At 40.8% G+C, this 17,914-nt stretch overlaps 1 protein-coding gene and 1 pseudogene across 5 annotated transcripts in view; both read left to right on the top strand.

Moving 5' to 3' along the window:
* LOC111544490 overlaps positions 1–14,110 on the top strand; it is an 86,845-nt pseudogene extending 72,735 nt beyond the window's left edge.
* TENT2 (terminal nucleotidyltransferase 2) overlaps positions 13,795–17,914 on the top strand; it is a 74,863-nt gene continuing 70,743 nt past the window's right edge. For 2 of the 5 annotated variants that reach the window (XM_023214937.3, XM_023214935.3), the window contains exons 1-2: positions 13,795–14,106; positions 14,385–14,449. The gene's annotated coding sequence lies outside the window, so the exon portion shown is untranslated. Of the gene's footprint in view, positions 14,141–14,384; positions 14,450–17,914 lie in introns of all 5 variants that reach the window. The other 3 variants (XM_023214939.2, XM_023214936.2, XM_023214934.3) reach the window with 2 other exon arrangements.

The following is a 17,914-nucleotide window of genomic DNA, read 5'->3' on the forward strand; positions in this document are numbered from 1 at the left end:
TGTCTGTTTTTATGTCAGTACCATGCTGTTTGGTTACTATAGCTCTGTAGTGTAATTTGAAGTCAGACAATGTGATTCCTTCAGTTTTGTTCTTTTTGCTCAGGATGGCTTTGGCTATTCTGAGTCTCTTGTGGTTCCATATAAATATGAGTATTATTTTTTCCGTTTCCATAAAGAATGTCACAGATATTTTGATAGGGATTGCATTGAATCTGTAGATTGCTTTGAATCTGTAGATTGCTTTGTGTAGTATGGACATTTGAACAATATTGATTCTTCCAATCCATGAACATGAAATATTTTTTCCATTTTTTGGTGTGTGTCCTTTTCCATTTCTTGCATCAATGTTTTCCAGCTTTCCTTTTAGAGATCCTTTACTTCTTTGGTTAAATTTATTCATAGGTATTTTATTTGTAGCTATCATAAATGGGATTACTTTCTTGATTTCTTTTTCAGATTGTTTGCTGTTGGCATACAGAAATGGTACTGATTTATGGCATGTAGAAATGCTACTGATTTTTGTATACTATATTGACTTTGTATCCTGCAACTTTACTGAATTTGCTTAATGATTCTAATAATTTTTTTGGTGAAGTCTTTAGTTTTCTTCCAAATATAAGACCATATTATCTGCAAACAAGGATGATTTTACTTTTTCCATTCCAATGTGGATGCCCTTTATTTCTTTGTTGTCTGATTGCTCTAGCTAGGACTTCCTGTACTATGTTGGATAACAGTGGTGAAAGTGACCATCCTTGTTGTACTCCAGGTCTTAGAGGAAAGGCTTTCAGTTTTTGTTTTTTTTTTTTTCTTTCAGAATGATACTAGCTATAGGTTTGTCATATATGGCTTTTATTGTGTTGGGATATGTCTCTTCCACACCTGTTTTTTTTTTTTTTTTTTTTTTTAAAGAATTTCACCATGAAGGAATGTTGAATGTTATAAAATGATTTTTCAGCACCAATCAAAATGATAATATGGTTTTTGTCCTTCATTCTGTTCATATGATGTATCAGAGAGACTGATTTGCATATGTTGAAACATCCTTGCATCCCTGGGATAAATCCCACTTGGTCATGATGAATGAGTTTTTTAATGTGTTTTGGAATTTGGTTTGCTAGCATTTTGTTGAGGATTTTTGCATCAATATTCATCAGAGATATTGGCCTGTAGTTTGTTTGTTTTTTTTAATGTGTCTTTGTCTGGTTTTGGTATCAGAGTAATACTGGCCTTGTAGAATGAGTTTGGAAGTATTCCCTCTGCTTCTGTTTTTTGGAATAATTTTAATAGGATTGGTATTAGTTCTTCTTTAAATGTTTGGCAATATTCAGCAATGAAGCCATCAGCTCCCAGGGTTTTCTTTGCTGGGAGACTTTGTTATGGGTTCAATCTCATTATTTGTTATTGTTTTTTTTTAGGTTTCGGATTTCTTCATGGTTCAACCTTGGTAGGTTGTATGTGCCTAGGAATTTATCCATTTTTCCAGGTTTTCCAACTTATCGGCATATAGTTGCTTATAGTAGTTTCTAATGATCTTTTGAATTTATTTTCTTGTTCTTTTTTTTTTTTTTTTTTGAGACAGAGTCTTGCTCTGTTGCCCTGGCTGGAGTGCAGTGGTGCGATTTCAGCTCACTGGAATTTCCACCTCCTGGGTTCAAGGAATTCTTGTGCCTCAGCCTCCCAAGTGGCTGGGATTACAGGCATGTACCACTGTGCCCAGCAAATTTTTGTATTTTTTTAGTAGAGATGGAGTTTCATCATGTTGGCCAGGCTGATCTCAAACTCCTAGCCTCAAGTGATCATCCTGCCTCAGCCTCCCAAAGTGCTGGCATTACAGGTGTGAGCTATTGCACCCACACTGAATTTTATTTATTTACTTTTTTTCTTAATACATTTCTGTGTTTTCTAATTTTTATCCAAGAAGTCTTCATTCTTTTAACAGTCTTAGAAAACAATAAATTCTATTTAATACCCACCCCACCTAATGGGTACTCAAATTTATACTTTATTATAGTAATTCCTGACGGCAGTAATTTCAACTTGAAATTTCCAGAGATTCTTTCCAGGTGAATGAATGGAGAACTATGATCACAGTATAGTCATGTAGAATTTGCAATTGCCTTCTTTGATTGTGTTGTCTGTTCTCAGGCAATATCTAAGTTGAAATTACATGCGGGCCGGGCGCGGTGGCTCAAGCCTGTAATCCCAGCACTTTGGGAGGCTGAGACGGGCGGATCACGAGGTCAGGAGATCGAGACCATCCTGGCTAACACGGTGAAACCCCGTCTCTACTAAAAAATACAAAAAACTAGCCGGGCGTGGTGGTGGGCGCCTGTAGTCCCAGCTGCTCGGGAGGCTGAGGCAGGAGAATGGCGTGAACCCGGGAGGCGGAGCTTGCAGTGAGCTGAGATCCAGCCACTGCACTCCAGCCTGGGCAAGAGAGCGAGACTCTGTCTCAAAAAAAAAAAAAAAAAAGAAATTACAATTACATGCTGACATACTTAAAATGATGTAGTGCATATTAATTTATTTCCTTTTCTATCTTTAATACATCTTTTTTTTACATGTAAAATGAGGAGTACAGATAATTGCCAAACTGTGTCTTAGCTTTTATACTCTATTGTCATTAGCTGAGATTGTTATATAAAAAATTCATTAGAGGTAGCTTGTGCAGTAGTATGTTTTGAATTCCTATGAACACGTTTTCTTTTATTTCTTTCTTTCTTTCTTTTTTTTTTTATTACGGAATCTTGCTGTGTCACTCAGGCTGGAGTGCAATAGCATGATCTTGGCTCATTGCAACCTCCACCTGCCGGGTTCAAGTGATTCTCCTGCCTCAGGTAGCTGGGATTACAGGCATGTGCCACCACACCTGGCTAATTATATATATATATTTTATACATACACATATATATATATTTTATATATATGCATATTATATATATATATATATATATTTTGAGACAGAGTCTCTCTCTGTCACCTACGCTGGAGTACAGTGGCATGATCTCGGCTCACTGCAACCTCTGCCTCCCAGGTTCAAGTGATTCTCCTGCCTCAGCCTCCTGAGTAGCTGGGACTGCAGGCACGTGCCACCATGGCCCAGCTAATTTTTTATATTTTTCACTGTGAGAGACGGGGTTTCACTGTGTTAGCCAGGATGGTCTTGATCTCCTGACCTCGTGATCTGCCCACCTCGGCCTCCCAAAGTGCTGGGATTACAGGTGTGAGCCACTGCACCCAGTCTTTTTTTTTTTTTAAGATGGAGTTTCCTTAGTTTCCCTCTTGTTGCCCAGGCAACCTCCTCTCTCTGCCTTGGGAGGTTGCAGTGTGCCGAGATCGTGCCATTGCACTCCAGCCTAGACAACAATTCAAGCGATTCTCCTGCCTCAGCCTCCCGAGTACCTGGGATGACAGGCACCCACCACTATACCTGGCTAATTTTTGTATTTTAGAGATGGGATTTTGCCATGTTGGCCAGACAGGTCTCGAACTCCTGGTCTCAGGTGATCCAATCCCCTTCAGCCTCCCAAAGTGCTGGGATTACAGGCATGAACCACTGAGGCTGACCATTTTCTTTTCAAAGCCTGTTTTCAATTGCTCTGAAGGGAGCCAGTATAACTTGGTAGTTAAGCAGTTAAAAATAACAGACTTGAAAACAAACCTGTTTGTAGCCTAGCTGTACCTTTAAACTATTGTCAGGCCTTGAGCAGTTTACTTTATAGCTCTTATCCTCAGCTTTGCCATTTGTAAAACAGGGGAAATAATGGAACTCCTTTTGTAAAACTGGTTGTGAGGAATAATTACATGTGTACATAAAGTGCTTTGCATCCCATTTGGTCGAGCAATGTTTATGGAGTACCAACCATGTGGCAGGCATTGTGCCAAGCTCCTGCTTATCTCAGGTCTGTTTTCTTTCTTATCTCAAATTTTCACCTAACTTCTACTCTTCAAGGAAAGGTTCCCCTGAACCCTCTGAGCTCGTTCAGTTAGTTCAGGTTCTCTATGAAGTGAATGCCGAGAAGAGACAAGGACGTATGACTGTACCAATGCGCACTCACGCACAAAGGAAGTAGAGCTCCCAGGTCTTGTAAATTCCTTCCAGTTTTCTCAGTGGGTATATTCTTCTATCTTCCCTCTTCTGGGCCAAGAGAGCCCTGTAGGCTGGTGATTGTCAGCGTCTCTCTAAACAATCTGCCTCCCCACTCCTATCTCCTTTTGAAAAAGCAACATTTTCAACAGACATAACAGAAGCATGTTGGGTATATGGGAATGGGGATGCAAATTAATAAATCCAGGATGAAGGAACCTAGAATTAGCTGTAGAATGATTGCAAATCACAGAAGAACTTGCATGCCAAATACAAAATTAAAAATCATAAAAACCACATCAAAAGTCCTCAAGTTCCTCACTACTACACTTCTTTGCTGATTCTGCCCCAAAGTTTGGGGTTGAGTGTGGGAGGAGGCTACGCTCTGCTGGGGGAGAAGGCATAGAGTTGCCGGAGTCAGGCTATCTCTAGATTCAGAGCTTGTCTTTGGCATTATTTGTGGGACATTGAGCAAGTTGCTTGGCTGGAGATTCAGTGTTCTCACCCATAAATTGGAGATAATTATAGTAGCTCTATTACAGGGCTGTTAATCAGATTATAAAGGGTAATTGATGTAAAGTGCTTAGCAAGGTGCTTGGCATATAGTAAGCTCCCAATAAATCTCTCTACTATCAATTCTTTCAGGGCATCTGCAATACCCTACCTCCTTAAGCCATTTTCAAAATGTGATCCACAGACATTTTCAGGGATCATGATGTCAAAACTATATAAAAATATTTAGAATTGCCTGGGCGCAGTAGCTCATGCTCATGCCTATAATCCCAGCACTTCGGGAGGCTGAGGTGGGTGGATCACCTGATATCAGGAGATGGAGACCATCCTGGCCAACATGGTGAAACCCCGTCTCTACTAAAAATACAAAAATTAGCTGGGCGTGGTGGCACGTGCCTGTAATCCCAACTGTTCAGGAGGCTGAGGCAGGAGAATCACTTGAACCTGGGAGACAGAGATTGCAGTGGGCCAAGATCATGCCACTGCACTCCAGCCTGGTGACAGAGTGAGACTCTGTCTCAAAAAAGAAAAAAAAAAATGCTAAGAATTTAGTTACTGTTTTTTGTGTTAAGATTGGCTTTGATAGTTCAAAAGCAAACTATTGCAGATCACAATGTGATACCACTCTACAACTACCAAGATTGTTATAAGAAAAAAGACAATTATAAGCATTGATGAGGATGTGGAGAAACCGAAACACTCATAGGCTGCTGATGTTAATGTAAAATAGTGCGGCCACTTTGGGAAACAGTTTGGTAGTTCCTCAAAAAATTAAACATAGTGTTACCCTATGATCTAACAATTTAACTCCTAGGTATATACCCAAGATAGCTGAAAACATGTTTAAATAGAAACTTATACATGAATGTTTGCATTAGTCTGTTCTCACACTGCTATAAAGAAATATCCGAGACTGGGTAATTTATAAAGGAAAGAGGTTTAGTTGCCTCACAGTTCCACATGGGTGCAGGAGCCTGAGGAAACTTACATTTATGGTGGAAGGTGAAGGCAAAGCAAGAGCCTTCTTCACATGCTGGCAGGAGGAAGAAGAGCGAGTGAAGGAGGAACTTGCCAAACACTTATAAAACCATGAGATCTCATGAAAACTCACTCACTGTCACAAGAATAGCCTGGGAAAAACTGCCCCCATGATCCAATCACCTTCCAGCAGGTTCCTCCCTCAACAACTGGGGATTATAATTCAAGATGAGATTTGTGGGGGAAGGAGGGAAGCCAAACCATATCAATGTTCATAGCAGCACTATTTATAATAGCCAAAAAGTAGAAACAATGCTAATGTCCATCATCAGATGAACAGATAAACAAAGTGTAGTATACCCATATAATAGAATATTAGGCTGATAATATTTTTCGGTGGACGCGGGAGCACTGTCCTATGCATTGTTAGGATGTTTAGCAGAATCCATGGTTTCTACTCATTAGATGTCAGTAGTAACTCTCTCCTCCAAGTTGTGCTAGCCAAAAATGTCTCCAGACATTGCCAAATGTCCTGAGGACAAAATTGCCTACAGTTGAATACCATTGATACAAATTAATAGTCCTAGTTCAACCATTATGGAAAACAGTATGGCAATTCCTCAAGGATCTAGAACTAGATGTACCATATGACCCAGCCATCCAACTACTAGGTATATACCCAAATGATTATAAATCATGCTGCTATAAAGACACATGCACACGTATGTTTATTGCAGCACTATTCACAATAGCAAAGACTTGGAATCAACCCAAATGTCCATCTGTGACAGACTGGATTAAGAAAATGTGGCACATATACACCATGGAATACTATGCAGCCATAAAAAAGGATGAGTTTGCGTCCTTTGTAGGGACATGGATGCAGCTGGAAACCATCATTCTTAGAAAACTATCACAAGAACAGAAAACCAAACACCACATATTCTCACTTATAGGTGGGAACTGAACAATGAGATCACTTGGACTCGGGAAGGGGAACATCACACACCAGGGCCTATCATGGGGAGGGGGGAGGGGGGAGGGATTGCATTGGGAGTTATACCTGATATAAATGATGAATTGATGGGTGCTGACGAGTTGATGGGTGCAGCACACCAATATGGCACAAGTATACATATGTAACAAACCTGCATGTTATGCATATGTACCCTAGAACTTAAAGTATAAAAAAAAAAAAATCCTTATATTCTTCACTGCCATTCACTTGCAGTTTTAAAAAAACTTCCAATTTTATTTAAGAATGTTCTTAATGAAGCAATGAAAACTGCAAATTGGATTGTTTTTACCCGTGAATATACGTCTCTTAAAATATTCTGTATGAAAAAAAGCATTTATAAAGCACTTCTCCTGCATACCAAAGAACTCTCAAACAAGTGTTTTTCTCTAAGCACTTGTGGGAATGAGTTGCAGGCTGAACTCACTGATTTTATCATGAAACACCATTTTAATTAAAAGATCTATTGACAGACAAGCTGGTTATTCAGACTTAGGTGCTTGGAAAACATTTTCATGACAATAAATAACATCTATTTGTTGACATTGACGTAACTGAACTTTCAAGCAAAAATAACAATTTGGTAAAGGTTGCATCATCACTACTGTGATCTTGATTGCTTCCAAATACTTAAAGATTCTGGCCGGGTGTGGTGACTCACACCTGTAATCCTAACACTCTGGGAGGCTGAGGTGGGCAGATCATCTGAGGTCAGCAGTTCGAGACCAGCCTGACCAGCATGGTGAAACCCCATCTCTACTAAAAATGCAAAAAAAAAAAATTAGCCGGACGTGGTGGTGCGTACCTGTAGTCCCAGCTACTCGGGAGCCTGAGGAAGGAGAATTGCTTGAACCCGGGAGGCGGAGGTTGCAGTGAGCCAAGATCGCGTCACTGCACTCCCCACTGGGCAACAGAGTGAGACTCTGTCTCAAAAAAAAAAAAAAACAAAAACAAATTAAAGACTCTTCTGATGAGATTGGAAGTGATATTAACAAATGTGGTGTGTTTGATAATGTAAGATAAAATGTGTCAAGATTTGGAAGATCTGCATAAGTCAGTGAACCAATATTTCTAAATGACGAGTGTAACATCACAAATCATGCATGGTTTGAGATTTATTCAAAGTGCAACATGGGGTCAGGTGCGGTGGCTTGTGTCTGCAATCCCAGCACTTTCGGAGGCTGAGGTGGGCGATCACCTGAGGCCAGGAGTTTGACACCAGCCTGGCCAACCTGGAGAAACTCCATCTCTACTAAAAACACAAAAATTAGCCAGGCTTGATGGTGGGTGCCTGTAATGGAGGCTAAGGCAGGAGAATTGCTTGAACCCGGGAGGCAGAGGTTGCAGTGAGCCAAGATCATGCCACTGCACTCCAGCCTGGGTGACAGAGTGAGACTCTGTCTCAAAAAAAAAAAAAAAAAAAAACCAAACCAAACCAAACCAAAACAAAAACCAAAGTGCAACATGGACCAAAAGCTTTTTTTCTTTTTAATTTTAACAGCTTCTTTGAGGTATAATTGAGACATAATAGATTGTACATGTTTTTACATATACACAAATGAAACTACCAGAATCAAAATAATGAACATGGGTATCATTCCCAAAAGTTTCCTTGTATTCCTTTTATCTCTCCCTCCTGTCCTTCTTTGCCCTTACCGGTCCCCTACACCCCCATCTTCCAGGCTGCCATTGACCTGCCTTTTCTCACTAAGGATTTGTTTGCATTTTTTGAAATTTTATATAAATGGGATTATAGATACTTTAAAAAAATCTTTTTGATTTCTTTCACTGATCGTAATTATTTCGAGATTAATCCATGTATCATTGCTTGTATCAGTAATTTATTTTTATTCTGAGCAGTATTGTACTGTATGGATATAACATGAATTGTTTATCCATTTACTTGGTTTTAATTTTTTTTTTTTTTGAGACGGAGTTTTGTTCTTGTTTCCCAGGCTGGAGTACAATGGCACGATCTCGGCTCACCGCAACCTCTGCCGCCTGGTTCAAGTGATTCTCCTGCGTCAGCCTCTTGAGTAGCTGGGATTACAGGCATACGCCACCCTACTCGGCTAACTTTTGTATTTTCAGTAGAGACGGGGTTTCTCCATGTTGGTCAGGCTGGTCTTGAACACCCGACCTCAAGTGATCCACCCGCCTTGGCCTCCCAAAGTGCTGGGATTACAGGCATGAGCCACGGTGCCCAGCCTGGTTTTAATTTTTATCTTAAATTTATTTTTAATTTTGTTTTTAGAGATAGGGTCTCACTCTGCTTGTAGTGGTCGAATCAGAGCTCTGCAGCTTCAAACTCCTGGGCTCCAGGAATCCTCACTCTTCAACCTCTCTAGTAGGTAGGAGCAAGTTTGTCCAAACCTCAGCCCACAGGCCGCGTAAGGTCCAGGACAGCTTTGAATGCAGTCCAACACAAATTTGTAAACTTTCTTAAAACATTACGATATTTTCTTTCCAATTTTGTTTTTTCGAGCTCATCAGCTATTGTATTTTATGTGTGGCCCAAGACAATTCTTCCAGTGTGACCTACAGAAGCCAAAAGATTGGATACTCCTGGTATAGGCACATACCACCATGCCTGGCTAAATTTTTAATTTTTTTTGTAGAGATGGGGGTCTCACTATGTAGCCAGGCCGGTCTCCAACTCCTGGCCTCAAGTAATCCTCCCACCTTGGCTTCTCAATGTGCTCAGGTTACGGGTGTAACCACTCTCAGCCCATTTTCCTGTTAATGGGTATTTGTGCTCCAAATTGTTGGATTTTTTTTTTTTTTTTTTTTTGAGACAGGGTCTTGTTGTGTCATCCAGGTTGGAGTGCAGTGGTGCGATCATAGCTCACTGCAGCCTCCACCTCCCAAGCTCACATGATTGTCCTTCTTCAACCTCCCTAGTAGCTGAGATTGCTATTTATTTTTAATAGAGACAGGGTTTCACCATGTTGCTCAGGCTGGTCTCCAACTCCTGGCCTCAGGCAATCCTCCTGCCTTGGTCTCCCAAAGCGTTGGGATTATAGGCAATTACAAATACAATTGCTATGAACATTTGTGTACAAGTCCTTCTGTGGACATGTGCTTTCATTTCTTTTGAGTAAATACCTAGGGATGGAATGGCTGAATCACATGCAAACAAACATATGCTTACCCTTTTAAGAAACTTCCTAAGTTTTTTCCAAAGTGGCTGTACCATTTCATATTCCCATTAGTAGTGTATGAATTTCAGTTGCTCTATGTTCTGACAAATTTTTGGTATGACTAGTCTTTTGGAATTTACCATTAAATGGGTAGGGTATGTTGTTGAGGTCTTAATTTGTATTTTTCTCTTAATCTGTATTTTTCTAATGATTAATGATGCTGCATATCTTTTCATGCCTTTATTGTCATCCATATATGGCTTCTTTGATGAAGTGTCTCTTCAAACCTTTTGGCCTTTTGTTTTTTGAGTTATTATTGAGGTATGAGAGTTCAAAAAATAGACACTCTGGATATAAATTCTTTCTTTTTTTTTTTGTGAGATGGAGTCTTGCCCTGTCACCCAGGCTGGAGTGCAATGGTGTGATCTTGGCTCACTGCAAACTCTGCCTCCTGGGTTCAAGCGATTCTCCTGCTTCAGCCTCCTGAGCAGCTGGGAGTACAGGCGCCTGCCACCACGCCAGGCTAATTTTTGTACTTTTAGTAGAGACGGGGTTTCACCATATTGGTGAGGCTGGTCTCGAACTCCTGACCTTGTGATCCACCTGCCTCGGCCTCCCAAAGTGCTGGGATTACAGGCGTGAGCCATCTCGCCCGGCCTGGATACAAATTCTTTACCAGGGTCCGGAATGGTGGCTCACACCTGTAATCCCAGCACTTAGAAAGGTTGAGGCAGGTGGATTGCTTGAGCCAAGGAATTTGAGACCAGCCTGGGCAACATGGGGAAACTCCATTCTCTGTAACAAATACAATAATTAACCAGGCATGGTGCTGCACACCTGTAGTCCCAGCTACTAAGGAAGCTAAGGTGGGAGGATCACTTGAGCCTGGGAGGTTGAGGTAGCAGTGAGCCATGAGCATACCACTATACTCCAGCTCTATTGAGACACAGCGATACCCTGTCTCAAAAACAAAACAAAACAAAACAAAAAAACCAAAACAAAACCACACACAGACACATTCTTATCAGATACATGATTTGCAAATAGCTGCCTCAGTTTTTGGCTTGTCTTTCCATTCTCTTTCTGGGGCTGCAGTGAGCTATGATGATGCCATCATGCTCCTGGGCTCAAGTGATTCTCTGCCTCAGCCTCTCAAGTAGCTGGGACTACAGATGCATGCCTCAAGTATTTTTGATGCTGTTGTAAATGGTATTTTAAATTTCAATTTCAGATTGTTCATTGCTAGTGTACTACAAATGCAATTGACATTTGTGTATTGATTTTATGACCTGTAGTTTTGGTCATTTATTTGATCTGATAGTTTTTTGTAGATCTTGTGCCAGAGTTTTCAACATGTCACCTACAAATAAAACCAGTTTTACTTCTTTTCTAATTTGAATGCCTTTTTTTCCCTTGCCTGATTGCACAGACCAGAATCCTCAGTACAATATTGAACAAAAGTTGTCAGAGCAGAAATCCTTGCCTTGTTCCTGATCTTAAGGTGAAAGCGTTATTCTTCACCATTAAGTGTGATGCTTTTTATAGACACTCTCTATTAAGTTGAGGAAGTTTCCTTGTAATCTTAGAAATGGATATTGGATTTTGTCCAATGCATTTGCTGCATGTATTGAGATTATCAAATGGTTTTTCTTTTTTAGTCTGTAAATATTGCTTGATTTACCAATGCTAATTCAACCTTGCATTCCTAGGATAAGCCCCTGTTTGGGCCTATAATGTATTATCTTTTTAAATGTATTTTTTACATATTTATATATCTTTTTTTATATAATCTACTCTTTTACTGCTTTGTCTCATGTAAACCTGTGTAATTTCTCATTGGGTCCACCTTAGGAAACAGTCTTTAAGGTTTTCTCCATAAGACAAGTACTAGTATACTCTTTTATGGTCAATAAAATGCTAATTCAACCTCGCATTCCTAGGATAAACCTCTGTTTGGCTATAATGTATTCTTTTTTTATATACTGTGAAATAAAAGTGACTAGAATTGTGCATATTATGCTTATGAAAGATATTGGTCCACAGTATACTTGTTTAATATCTAGAGTTTGGGTATTAGTTTAATGCTGGCCCTATAGAATAAGCTGGGAAGTATTCCCTCCTCTTCAATTTTCTGGAGGACTTTATGTAGAATTGGAATTATGTTTTTCTTATATATACCATGTTAAAACCATACAAAAGAAAGCCTAAGTGGCTGTAATACTATCAGACAAGATATACTTCAGAGCAAAGAACATTGTCAGGAAAAAGGAGGGTCATTTGTAAAGTGGATAATTTCATAATGATGAAGCTTTTGTAAAGGATAAATTCATACAAATAAGAGAGTAACTATGTTTATGCAACCAATAGCAGAGTTTCAAAGTACATGAAGCAGAAATTGATAGAATTACAATAGAAAAAAACCAGTAATAGTCAGAAATTTCAATACTCTCAATAATTAGTAGAGTAAGTAGAGAGTAAATCAGAAAGGATATAGATTTGAACACTAATATCAACCAACTTGACATGACTGACATTTATAGAACACTCCATCCAACAACTGCAAAAAACACATTCATTTCAAATGCATAGTGAATATTTACCAAGACAGACTATACTCTGGGCCACAGAACAAGTGTCAATAAGTTTAAAATTATTAATACTGTACGAAGCATCTTCTCTGATCACAATGGGATTAAATCAGAAATCAGTAACAGGCAGCTATCCGGAAAACTCCTCTACTTACGAAAAACACGAGAAACCCATGGTCAAAAAAAGAAAGCAATAGGGAAATTACAAAGTATTTTGAAATGAAGGAAAATGAAAATACAATATATCAAAATATGTGGGATGTAGCTAAAACAGTATAGAGGTACACTTATCACACCAAATGCCTGTAGAAACAAGAGACATCTAAAATTAGTGGTCATCAGTTTCTGAGTTAAGAAACTAGAAAAACAAAACAATAAATTTAAAAATTAAAAAATAGCAGAATAAAGGAAACAATAAACATAAGAGCAGAAATCAATAAAATAGAAAAGAGAAAACCAGTAGAGAAAATCCAAGAAAGCAAAAACGGGCTTTGAGATTTGAGATTCGTAAAATCGAGAGGCCCCTCGCCATGTCGATCAGAAAAAAAGAAGACACACAATACCAATTTCGGAACCAGAGGGGTCAGATTTTATAGACATTAAGTGGACAATAAAGGAATACAGGTAACAGATTTGCATTATTAAACAATTTAGACATTTCTACGAACTACTAAAGCTCACTCAAGAGGCGGTATCAATAAATATTGGTCGAATTAGTGAATGCCAGCTATTACTATGGGCAGGGCTTTAAAGAAAGCTCTTTTTTTTGTTTTTTTTTTGAGACCAAGTCTCGCTCTGTCGCCCAGGATGGAGTGCAGTGGCTCGATCTCGGCTCACTGCAACCTCCGCCTCCCGGGTTCAAGCGACTCTCCAGCCTCGGCCTCCTGCGTAGCTGGGATTACAGGCGCGCGCCACCATGCCAGCTAATTTTTGTATTTTTAGTAAAGATGGGGTTTCACCATGTTGGCCAGGCTGGTCTCGAACTTCTGACCTCGTGCTCCGCCCGCCTCGGCCGGTCAAAGTGCTAGGATTACAGGCGTGAGCCACCGCGTTCGGCCAAAGGAAGCATTTTCCTTCCAAAGACGCTCTCAGGTTACTGAAGGGGCAAAAGAACAGATAAAGCTTAATGTTGCTCCGGGGCAGAAGAGTAGAGGAACACCGGTTAAAGAAAGGCTTCCCTGGGGACAAGTCACTCCGCCAAGACATGAAGGACCCACGGAAAACGTTTGTTAGAGTTAGAACAGCTGCACGTGAGTTCACACAAGGGGCCCAAGAAGTGGCCCTCCGGCGACTGCCTACTCCCCTCTCCTCCTAGTACAGTCCTAACACTTTCCCAACTGGTGCTGGCACCAATTAAGAAACCATCTCCTTCCGAAGCCAGCTGTCTTGCGCCTGCGCATTCAAGCAAAGCGCTCATAGAAGGCGGGAGGTACGGCGCTACCGGAAGTGTGACCTCTCGCTCCCCGCAGCCTATTCTCATCCGGGGTCACGTCGATCTTCCGGGTGTCTTTGACAGGGTTTTCTACGCGGCTTTTTCTGCGACTTTTTGGTCTTCCGCTTTTTGCCACTGCCCCCAACCTTCTAAATCCTTTCGACCCCTATCTTTGATTGTGTTACTCCTTCGCTGGCAGCCGTGCCGGGGGTTAGATCGCAGGCAGGGTCGGAGCTGGGCCTAGCTGCCCCACGGGCCACCACTACCTCCTTTGATTCGGGAGAAAGCTACGACCGAGTACGCCCAGCCGTCCCCGCTCGGGCCTTGGAACTTCTGAGCGGGCAGTGCGGGTAGGCCCTGCTCAGCCCTTCCCGGAGGACACTTGTGAGTTTAGGGGGTTTCGGAGAGGAACGCAGCGGTGTAGGCCCAGGTCGGGGGCGGGGCGCGGGAAACTTTTTCCGAAACGGTAGCGTTTTGTTTTGCGTGGGAGGTTCCGGCAGTATCTCTTGGTTATTCCAAGTTTATGGGCGGCCCCTGGGCTGCTTGTACATTTTGAAGAATCTTAGGACCGCTTACTTTGCTTACTCGTTTTTCTCGTTCTCGCGTACTCCCTCGTCCACCACTCCAGGATCAAAAGAGGAAGATAGTCTTGGGACCCCTGCATGGTGTTTCAAAGGGTGGTAAAGAACTAAGGTAAATAGCTGGATTAATTAAAAAATTTAAAAGGCATTTATCTTTTAAGGCTTAATTAAATGGCATGAAATTGCCTCAGCTTTTCACTTATAGGAAAATGCGCAGGTTAAGACTGTTAGTTGTGTACGTTTCTTTTCTTGTTCAGCCTTTGTAGAAAGGCTTTTCGTCTCTCAAGGTGAGAACACGAAAGGCTTATGTGTCTCACAACTTATGGATTCTCTAAATTGTCTTATCTCTTTCAACTCTTTGTTTAAAATAGCAGATGTTTTTCATTAGGGTGAACAGAGAAGAAACAAAGGGAAACTGTTAATTAAACACAATAACAGATGTGCAGTGTATGATTTTGTGAGGAAAGAGATTGTAACTGATCACTAAATCTGTGTTTTTATATTACAGGTAACATAGTTAACTTTTGTAAATGTCTTCATATTGTATGGTTCAGTACCACAAGGCTTCCAACACGTACTGATTAGCAGCCATAAGGCTATTAATTTATACTGATTAATAGCCAGTAATAGTGACGTTACTTTGTTGGTGTGAATAGCCCTAATTATGCCTGTTAATTATGCCTGGAAATGTCCTGTAACAGCCTCCATGTGAAACAGGCCATTTATGAGTTGTTTAAGAAATGCCCGTTTGGAGCCATGTGACTAGATTATTTTTTGAAGACTTGGGTGTAATTCAGTTCTTAGCCAAAGGGAATATCCTGTTCAAAACCTGGAAGTGGTTTTCGCAGTGGGTTGGCAGGATTTAGGAATTGGATTTTTCGTACTGTGGAGAAAAGAAGTGGGTTTGAGGGATCGAAGGTATTTGGACAAAATGGACAGTATCTTGGTTTAGCCAGTACAGTTCTGGTTTTTATACTAGGTATATTCTGCTTTTCAAAGAATCTGATGAAGGAATCATATGTAACCTTGAGTGTTCTGTAATTTGTTGGAGGAGAGGTCAAGTTGAGGACAGAAATTACAGGTTGCAAATTACAGGACCAAATACTTTATCACTAGAAATTACTAGGAATTAATCTACTTTTTTTTTTTTTTAAGACGGAGTCTTGATCTTGTCACCCAGGCTGGAGTGCAGTGGCACGATCTCGGCTCACTGCAGCCTCCGCCTCCTGGGTTCAAGTGACTCTCCTGCCTCAGCCTGCGGAGTAGCTGGGATTACAGGCGCGTGCCACCATGCCCAGCTGATTTTTGTATTTTTTAGTGGAGACGGGGTTTCACCATGTTGGCCAGGCTGGTCTCGAACTCCTGACCTCAGGTTGATCCGTCCGCCTGGACCTCCCAAAGTGCTGGGATTACAGGCGTGAGCTGCTGTGCCCGACCGAATTAATCTACTCTTTCACTGCCTTGTTTCATGTAAACCTGTGTAATCTCCCATTGGGTCCACCTTAGGAAACAGTCTTTAAGGTTTTCTCCATAAGGCAAATACCAGTATACTATTTTATGGTCAAGTACAGATTGTGGAACTGATAACTTTTAAGGTAAGGAAAATTGGGTATTGCCAATATCTGGATTTTATGTATCTCTCATAAAATTTGTCACATGGAAGATAGTAGAAGACCACAGTTAATGTGGAGTAATGTTTTATATAATGAATCCCTACTTACTGAAGAAATCTTTCATTCAGAATATGAAGAAAATGAAGATTTAAAATTTTGTGGCGGTCCCCTTATTTCTGTTATAGTAATAGTTTTACTGTATTTTATTTTGTGAAACTCTACATTCTGTTTAAAAAATGATTATGTTGTTTATGATAGATAATTGTTTTGATGTCATTTTTATTTTCGTCGAAATCAATGTGAAATATATTAGAAAAAAGGAATAGAAATTCATGGGCGTTTCATTTACTTCCTTAACTCTAGATGTCTTTCGGAATACCTATATTGGTGAACATAGAATGAGTGCCTCGGAATGATTTTCCCCTACTTGAAGTCTACCTTCCTTAAAAGCCTGACTTGAGGGCCAAAATTAAAAGCCTGACTTGAGGGCCAAAATTCATACTGAGGAGAGGCTGACAGATCCTTTGTTTTGCAGGGGCTCCAGAGCTTGATATATTTCTGGGAATTTGGGATAGGCTGAACTAGATTTCTGCCCCAGAGTAAACGTCTGGCTGTGGACTCATTCTAAGTTTTTAAGCTGGGGATAATTTGGTCATTAACTTTGTAGAGTAGTTCTGGGCCCCAAGACATCTTTAGATTTATTCTTAGTTTGGTTTTGGCTGTGTATAGGATGGAAACAAGGTGAGGCCTGGGCTCTTAATGTCATTTTGGATCTTCAAATCTTAACATACATGGACCTTATTCAGTTAGAGAGGAAAAGCAGCATGTTTTTATAGGTATAAACAAGTGTCTATCAAGCAAAATTTGTTACAGTGAATTGTGTTTAATAGCATTTTCTCATAAATCCTATGAAGTAGGATCCTGTGCTTTATGTGAATTAGGTTAGGGAACCAGGGTTAAAAAAGGCCAAGAAAGAGTGTGAGCCTGAGCAAAGGATGAAAAGTGTTCATTGCCCACCTTGAATCTGGCAATCGAATATTTTTCTTTTTTCTTTTTTCTTTTTTTTTTGTTTTTGAGACAGGGTCTCAAAACTCCAGCCGTTGGCCAGGCTGGAGTGCAGTGGCACAGTCTCCTTGGCTCACTCCAACCTGTGTCTCCCTGGCTTAAGTGATCCTCACACCCCAGCCTCCGGAATAGCCGGGACTTCAGATGCACACCACCACACCTGGCTAATTTTTGTTGTGTCTTGTTTTTTTTGTTTTTTTTTTTTGAGACGAAGTCTCGTTCTTTCACCCAGGCTGGAGTGCAGTGGTGTGATCTCCGCTCACTGTGACCTCTTCCTGCCGGGTTTAAGCGATTCCCTGCCTCAGCCTCCCAAGTACCTGGGATTACAGGTGCCTGCCACCATGCTAGCTAATTTTGTATTTTTAGTAGAGGCGGGTTTTGCCTTGTTGGCCAGGCTGTTCTTGAACTCCTGACCTCAGGTGATCTGCCCACCTCGTCCTCCCAAAGTGTTGGAATTATAGGCATGAGCCACTGTACCTGGCCTAATTTTTTTTTGAGACGGAGTTTTGCTCTTGTTGCCCAGGCTGGAGGGCAGTTGTGCGATCTTGGTTCACTGCAACCTCCACCTCCCAGGTACAAGCGATTCTCCTGTCTCAGCCTCCCAAGTGGCTGGGATTACAGGCATGTGCCACCACGCCTGGCAATTTTTTTTTTTTTTTGTATTTAGTAGGGATTTCACCGTGTTAGTCAGGCTGGTCGTGAACTCCTGATCGTAGATGATCCATCTGCTTCGGCCTCCCAAAATGCTGAGATTATAGGTGTGTGCCACTGCGTGCGGCCTAATTTTTGTATTTGTTGTAGAGATGAGATTTTACCATGTTGCCCAGGCTGGTCTCTAACTCCTGGGCTCAAAAAATCTGCCTGCCTCAGCCTCCCCAAAGTTCTGGGATTACAGGGAT

Source organism: Piliocolobus tephrosceles, chromosome 4 (genome assembly GCF_002776525.5).
Source record: "Piliocolobus tephrosceles isolate RC106 chromosome 4, ASM277652v3, whole genome shotgun sequence".
In the NCBI taxonomy this organism is placed as follows: domain Eukaryota; kingdom Metazoa; phylum Chordata; class Mammalia; order Primates; family Cercopithecidae; genus Piliocolobus; species Piliocolobus tephrosceles.